Source organism: Neomonachus schauinslandi, chromosome 15 (assembly GCF_002201575.2).
Source record: "Neomonachus schauinslandi chromosome 15, ASM220157v2, whole genome shotgun sequence".
Classification (NCBI taxonomy): Eukaryota; Metazoa; Chordata; class Mammalia; order Carnivora; family Phocidae; genus Neomonachus; species Neomonachus schauinslandi.
The window spans coordinates 37,439,371-37,447,619 of record NC_058417.1 but is presented as its reverse complement, the minus strand read 5'-3'; the positions used below and the strand labels follow the sequence as shown (position 1 = coordinate 37,447,619).

The 8,249-nt window shown below is 42.1% G+C and overlaps 1 pseudogene; it reads right to left on the bottom strand.

Annotated features, from left to right (window-relative positions):
- Positions 1-4,831: 4,831 nt before the first annotated feature.
- Positions 4,832-5,261, bottom strand: LOC110593244 (annotated as a pseudogene).
- Between the last annotated feature and the right edge of the window lie 2,988 nt (positions 5,262-8,249).

Sequence of the window (8,249 nt, the reverse complement as noted above, 5' to 3'; positions counted from 1 at the left end):
CCTGAGCTGAAGGCAGATGCTTAACCGACTGAGCCACCCAGGCGTCCCTAAGATAATTTTTAAAAAAATAATGATGCCTTGGGTGCCTGGGTGGCTCAGTTGGTTAAGCGTCTGTCTGTCTTTGGCTCAAGTCATGATCCCAAGGTCCTGGGATCGAGCCCCTCATCGGGGGGGGGGGGGGTCCCTGCTCAGCGGGGAGTCTACTTCTCCTTCTCCCTCTGCTCCTCCCCCTGCTCATGCTCTTTCTCTCTACATCTCAAATAAATAAAGAAAATCTTAAAAAAATAATGATGCCTCTCCCTACCAGAAAAGCAAGGGTTTTATTTGTTTTATTTAGTGCTATGCCCCCAGCCTAGAACAGTCAGAATAGGTACTTAATAAATATTTGTTGATTGAATGATTCAATGCTCTTTGGAAAAATTCAAATCATAAAGCTCATGTGTAGGGTTAAAATTGCATTTCCTTGGCCTCCATTGCCACTCCCTTAGGGATTAAGACTGCTAATAGTGTGTGTGTGTGTGTGTGTGTGTGTATGTGTCCTTCCAGACCTTTTTATATGCATAGATACGTATTTTAAAATTAAAAACAGAATAGGAGCGCCTGGCAGGTTCAGTCAGTAGAGCATATGACTCTTGATCTCAGGGTCATGAGTTCAAGCCCCACATTGGTTGTGGAGCCTACTTAAAATTAAAAAAAAAAATTAAAAACAGAATAACATTTATGTATAGTTTTCTGAAAATTTTTTCACCTGAACAACAGTTGAGTAAATGTTTTTAAGGATAGATTAAATTTTAGAATTGCTCTGGTTTGCAAGGGACAGAAATAAAACTCAAATTGGCTTTGGTGAAAAAAGAAGGCTGGACGGCTTTATTGGCTCACATAACTAAATTCCTAGGGGCAGCTCACCTTAGGCACAGCTAGGTCCAGGTGCCCAGACTTTGTCTTCATAAATCTTTCAGCAGTACATGGCTTTGATTTCCTTTGTTTTGGTTTTATTCTCAGATAAGCTCTTCCATATGAAGTCAAGATGGTCATAGAAGGGGAGCCTGGGTGGCTCAGTTGTTAAGTGTCTGCCTTCAGCTCAGGTCATGGTCCCAGGGTCCTGGTCCCAGGGTCCAGGGATCGAGCCCCACATCAGTCTCCCTGCTCTGCGGGAAGCCTGCTTCTCCCTCTCCCACTCCCCCTGCTTGTGTTCCCTCTCTGGCTGTGTCTCTCTCTGTCAAAGAAATAAATAAAATCTTAAAAAAAAAAAAAAGATGGCCATAGAAATTCCAGACACACTCCATTGGTCTTCTTTTCTGAGAGATTAGAAAAGTCATAGTGTGGTCTCTAATTTGACCCTCATTTAGATCACACACCCTGCCCTAAACCAATCAATTTGCTTGAGGGAGGATGGAATACACTGACTGGTCAAGCCTAGGTCATATGCCTCATCCAGGAACTGGGAGGCGGGCCAGCCCCATCAAACCACATGCCATAGAGTAGGCGAGGAGTGGTTCTCCAGGGGATATGGGCTGGGGGAGGATGGTTGCTAGAAGAAAGGATAATGGATAATGGATAATGGGGATAGTAATTAACCTCATCTATGTCTTAAATGTTGCAAATACTCCCCATCTAGCATTCAGTTTTTAACTTTGTGGTGCTTCTTACTATAACCAAATCTGTTGCTGTTTTTCTTTGTGGTTTATGACTTCCACGTCTTATAAAAAGTCCTTCCCATCCCTAAATTATAAAGAGCGTCCTTGTCTATTTCTTTCAAGTGTTTTCTTTTCTTTTCTTTTCTTTCTTTAAGTAAACTCTACACAAAATATGTGGCTTGAATTCACAACCCTGAGATCAAGAGTCTCATGCTCCACCAACTTAGCCAGCCAGGTGCCCCTTTCTTTCATGTATTTTATAGTTTAACTCTTTATACTTAGATATTTAATCCATCTGGAATTCATTTTTATATATGGATTTAACTTAAGTATTTCTTTTCCATAGATAGCCACTTGTTCCAGCACTGTGTCCCTTCCTTGCTGTTTTTATCATGTGCTAAATTCCTCTGTGGTGGGAGGTGGAGACCGATATCTTAGAAAGTAAAACTGAATGAGAGCGTGAGGGGGAGAAAGGGATCCAGGGTGACCACTCTTTCTATTTGAGTGATTTGGCAGAACTGTGAAGTAGGAAGAGGAGCAGGAATAGAGATGGGGAGCTTGGAGAGGGAGGAAATGTGGTTAGGTCAATCTAGGGCATGTTGACTTTGAGGTGCTCATGGACATCAAGGACATATTTAATAGAGATATGTGATAAAGGTTTACAATTACAATATTCACTATATGAAAAAGGGTTTTGATACTGCTTCTGGACTATTTGTTCTATTGATCTGTTAGCTTATTGATTTACTTGATCATTTTACAAATGTTTGTGAAGTACCTACTATGTGTGAAGACAAATCCTATTCTTACGATAATACCTACTATTTTATGGTACATTTGGATTAGTGGTAATGCAAGCAATTCCCACTCAGCCCCTTTTCCTTATTTATCTTTTTTTTTTTTTCTCTTGGTAGTCATTTACCCTTCCAGATGAATTTTAGAATTATCTTTTCTAGTTTCAGTTAAAAAATTCTATTGGAATTTCAAACTCAAGTTGCATTGGATTTATAGAGTAATTTTGAGAAAACTGACAGACTTACCAAAGTATTCTTCCATTGTGAGAAAATGACATATATCTCTCCATTTACTCATCTTCTAGTTTGTCCCTGGTAAAATTTATTCCTATATATTTCATAGTTGTAATTGCTGTTATGAATAAAATCATTTTTTAAACATTTTAAAATTGGTTTTTGTTGGTAAAAAAGAAAACTATTGATTTTTCTATATTTTTCTTTTAACTGGCCATTTTACTGAACTTGCTGATAAGATTTATAAAGCTTCAGTGGAATCTTTGACTCTTCTAAGTAGATAATAATATAATCTGCATGTAGAGATGATTTTGCTTTTTCCCAATATCTATACCTCATTTCTTTTTTTTTTTTTTTGGATTAACTCTTTTGTTTTATCTGATTATTGCTTCTTTTTAATTACCCTTTTATAGCTCTGTTGAAGAATAATTGACACTACAATAAACCACGCATTTTTAAAAGGTACTGTTTAAGTTTTCACATATGAGTACATTTGTGAAATCATCACTAAGTCAAGATAATGAACATACCCATATCACCCCCAAGTTTCCCTGTGTCCCTTTTTAATCTGTTACTCCCACCCCTCTCCACCCCCTCCCCTCATCTCTAGACAACCACTGATGTGTTTATCTGTCACTATAGATTGGTTTGCATTTTCTAGATTTGATATCTCTATGGAATCAAACAGTGTAAATATACTCTTTTTTGTCTGTCTCCTTTGACTTAGCATAATCACTTTGGGATGCATCTATGTTATTATGTGTATCAGTTGCTCATTGCTTTTTATTGTTAGGTAATATTCCTTTGTATGAACATGTTCTTTTTTTTTAAAGATTTTATTTATTCACTTTAGAGATAGATGGAAAGAGAGCGAGAGAGAGAGAGAGAGCATGAGCAGGGGGAGGAGCAGAGGGACAGGGGCAAGCAAACCCTGTGCTGAGCAAGGAGCCCCACATGGGGCTCTATCCCAGGACCCTGCGATCGTGACCTGAACTGAAACCAAGAGTCGGACGCTTAACCGACTGAGCCATCCAGGCGCCCCATGTATGAACATGTTCTAATTTGTTTATTCATCCACTTAAAAAAAAATAAAACTTATTTATTTATTTTTTAGTAATCTCTACACCCAACATAGGGCTCCAACTCATGACCCCAAGATCGAGAGTCACATGTTCTGACTGAGCCAGCCCGGTGCCCTTATTCATTCATTTTTTTGATGGACATTTGGGTTTCCATCTCTTGGCTATTACAAATAAATCTTGCAACATACAAACCTTTGTATGATTATATGCTTTCATATTTTTTGGGTAAATAGTTTGTGGAGTACAATAGCTGGTCATAGGGTAATGTCTGTTTAACATTTTAAGATCTTGGCAAACTGATTTCCAAAGTGGTTGTACCATTTTACCTTTCCCTGGCAGTGTAGGAGAGCTCCACTTGCTCCACAGTCTCACCAACACTTAGTATTGTCATCAAAGAAAAAAATTTTTAGCTATTCTAATAGTGATAGCTCATTATAGTTGTTTTTTTTTTAAGATTTTATTTATTTGACAGAGAGAGACACAGCGAGAGAGGAAACACAAGCAGGAGGAGTGGGAGAGGGAGAAGCAGGCTTCCCGCAGAGCAGGGAGCCTGATGCGGGGCTCGATCCCAGGACCCTGGGATCATGACCTGAGCCGAAGGCAGACGCCCAACAACTGAGCCACCCAGGTGCCCCTCAATTTTTTTTTATTTTATGGTGTTCTTATCTAAGAAATTTTTGCCTAACCCAAGATCTCTAAGATTTTCTCCTATGTTTTCTTCTAGAAGTTTTATACTTTCAGGCTTATGTTTAGGTCTAGGATCCACTATGTGTTAATTTTTGTATACAGTGTGAGTTATTTTATTTTGAACATAGACATTCATTTACTCCAGGATATTTGTTGAAAGGACTATCCTTGTCCCACTAGACTGCCTTTGCATCTTTGTTGAAAATCAATTGCCCATATATGCATGGGTCTATTTATAGACCTTCTATTCTCTTCCCCTTGGTCTATTTGTCTATCTTGATGCCAACAGGATACTTACTACTTTGATTACTGTAGCTTTCTAATAATCTTGAAATTAAGTAGTGTAAGTTCTTCAACTTGTTTTTTCTTCCACAAATGAAGCAACCCAGCATTTGTTCTAATGCTTCTTGTTGGCAGTCACCATCTGTCCAGAAATTCTGTCCAGACCTCTGTCCCTGAGGTGTCAGTTTGTGGCCCCCATCTTGGTTCTTGTCTGTAACTTACCTCCAGGGCTTGGAGGACCCTGTGTGGCACATTCTTGGAGCTTGACTGAAGTGGCTAGGCATGACGCTGTTTCTCTGATGTCTCCCATAGATCCTGGTCATGGAGCCAACCTGGTACAGCCCAAGAGATACAGGCACTGCTCTGTGGAAGTGGCTCATCTGTAGAACCAGCTCTCATCGCAGAGAACAAGCTCTTTATGCTCGGGCAGCTTGACTGTGTTCACCTATTTAGGAAACTTCAGCTTCCCAAGCTTTTTGAGGAAGGCTGCCTGAGCTCTGATGAACCCCTGCTGGTTCACATTTTTTTACAGTAACTCCAGCCATGGGTGGCCTCAGCGCTGCCAGCCAGGGGAAAGCGCCCTTCAACTCCCCCACCTTCTTTTTCAAAGTTGTTTTGGCTATCCTAAATCCATTGTATTTCCATAAGAATTTTAGAATCAACTTTTCAATTTCTATAAAAAAAAGGCTGCTGGGTATTTGACTGGGATTGTGTTGAATTTATACATCAGTTTGGGAAGAACTGACATCTTGACAAGTATTGAGTCTTCTGATCCATGAGCATAGTATAGCTTCTCATTTACTGAGGTCTCTGAGCAAAGTTTTGTAGTTTCTAGTGTGTAGGTCTTGAATATTCTTTATCAGTCTTTTCCCTAAGTACTTAATATTTTCTGATGCTACTGTACATGATATTATTTTTTTAAATTTCTATTTCCAGTTGTTCATTGCTAGTATATAGAAATACAATTGATTTTGGGGCACCTGGGTGGCTCAGTTGTTAAGTGTCTGCCTTTGGCTCGGGTCATGATCCCAGGGTCCTGGGATCAAGGCCTGTGTTGGGCTCCCTGTTCAGCAGAGAGCCTGCTTCTCCCTTTCCCACTCCCCCTGCTTGTGTTCTCTCTCTCTCTGTCAAATAAATAAATAAAATCTTAAAAAAAAAGAAATACAATTGATTTTATATGTTGATCTTATACTTAAAATCTTGCTAAACACACATATTAGTTCCAACAGCTATGTTTTAGATTCCACCAGATTTTCCACATGGAAATTCATGCCATCTTGGAAACAGTTTTACTTCTTCTTTTCAATTCTGGATGCCCTTTGACTATTGCCTTAGAACACTGGCCAGAACCTCAGCACAATGTTGAACAGAGATGATGAGAGTGACATGCTTGCCTTGTTCCTGACATTAGCAGGAAATCTAGGGTTCTTTTATGGAAGATTCACACTTTTAGTGACTTCCTCTATGGGATGATGGATTCCTCTTCTCTGTTGGGTTTTGCCATTAGTATAGTCTAATCTGCTTTAAAACTCTAGTATATTTTTTCTCTGTCATTTTTTTAAATATTTCATTTATTTATTTGACACAGAGAGAGAGGGAGCACGAGCAGGAACACATGCAGGGGGAGTGGGAGAGGGAGAAGCAGGCTTCCCGCTGAGCAGAGAGCCCGATGCGGGGCTCGATCCCAGGACGCTGGGATCATGACCTGAGCCAAAGGCAGATGCTTAATGACTGAGCCACCCAGGCGCCCTTCTCTGTCATTTTAAAAGGATTTTTGAGTGGCAAACATATGTGCTAAGGTAGCCTTCTTTTTTTTTTTTTTAAGATTTTATTTATTTATTTGAGAGAGAGAGAGCAGAGCAAGAGAAAGCACAAGGAAGGGAGGGGCAAAAGGAGAGCGAGTAGCAGGCTTGATTTGGGGGTTCGATGATGTGGAGCTTGATGCAGGGCACGACGTGGGGCTGGATCCCAGGACCCTGAGATCATGACCTGAGCTGAAGGCGGATGCTTAACCAACTGAGCCACCCAGGCACCCCTTAAGACAGCCTTCTTGCATCAGAGGTCCAGGGTTAGGGTTTTGCCAGGCAAGTGTAACCACAAAAGACAGAGGGTAAGAAGTTAAAATGATCTGATAAAGCAGAGACTCTGGGCTGAAAAAGGGAAGAGAATGAAGACACAAGGGGGCTGACAGGTGGGAAAAACATCTCAGGGTCAGTTGACTGGGGATTGAAGAGCAGTTGTCTGAGGAACAGTTTAACAAAGGGAGCAGAAGACAAGTTCGGAAAGGATAATGCGAGCCCTTAGGGGTGATGACGGTGTCCAAGATGGGAACAAGGATTCAGGCAGAGGAGAATGAGAGTTGACATGTGAAGGTTGTAGAATGGAGGGAGACGCTGGGACTTTCACAGTTGCCCGGTGTGCACTAGGAATTGGGATGCCAAAAGGCCTCAACAAGTGAGAAGCGGTGCTGGGATGTCAGTGAACAGCACTCATGAAGGGGGGGAGGGCGGCACAAGCGGATGGAGCAGGGGCTTTTGCAAAAAAGTGGCCGAGTGATGTTCTGGAAGCAGCAATGGGGAGCTAGGAAGGACCTGACCCCATCTCCTGACACGTTGGCACTGCCCCAAGAAGGGGTGCCAAAAGCAGCAACGACCCGGGAGAGGTGCAAGAAAGAGTCTCTTCCCTCAATTCCTCTGCGTCTGGTTACACTTGGGGCTGGCGGTCCAGCCCTGGCTTATAGCCCAGCAACTGTAGGTAGAGAAGAGGAGGGGCTCTGGATTTCTTGGACAAGTTACTTTTCTTTTCTTTTTTTTTTTTTTTATATGTTACTTTGCTTTTCTGAGCCTCAGTTTTATCAACTCGAAAATGGGATTTTATACACACAGAGGATTAAATTAAATAAAATAATGTCCTCACTGCTTAAGAAAGGCTCCAACTGGGATTATTTTGTATTCGTACAGTTAGAACCTGATTTTCCTGTCCCTCTGTGAGGAACTCCCTGATTTTGACCAGAAGCCCACCCACTCCTGAGAAGCAAATCTGTCCCTCCTTTTTTTTTTTTTTTTTTAAAGATTTTATTTATTTATTTGACAGAGACAGAGATAGCGAGAGCAGGAACACAAGCAGTGGGAGTGGGAGAGGGAGAAGCAGGCTTCCCCCCGAGGAGGGAGCCCGATGTGGGACTCGATCCCAGGACCCTGGGATCATGACCTGAGCCGAAGGCAGACGCTTAACGACTGAGCCACCCAGGCGCCCTGTCCCTCCTTTTGAAAGTGAAGAGCTGGGGCTTTACCCCTCAGGGCTGCATCACGGCCTCCAAACCGTTCCCTGAACCTCAGGCTCTTATGACCCCCGAGATTCTTGCATCAGATTCAGGGCTGTACCGGGAAGGGAGGCTAGGCAGCTGTCAGTTGGCAACTGAACAAGGAGCGCGGGCTGTAGGTCCTGGGAAGAGAGGGAACAGGAAGCGAAGTGTGTGCCCATCCCCACCGGCAGGCGGCAGGTGCGGGTGCGGGGGGGGGGGGGGGGGGGGG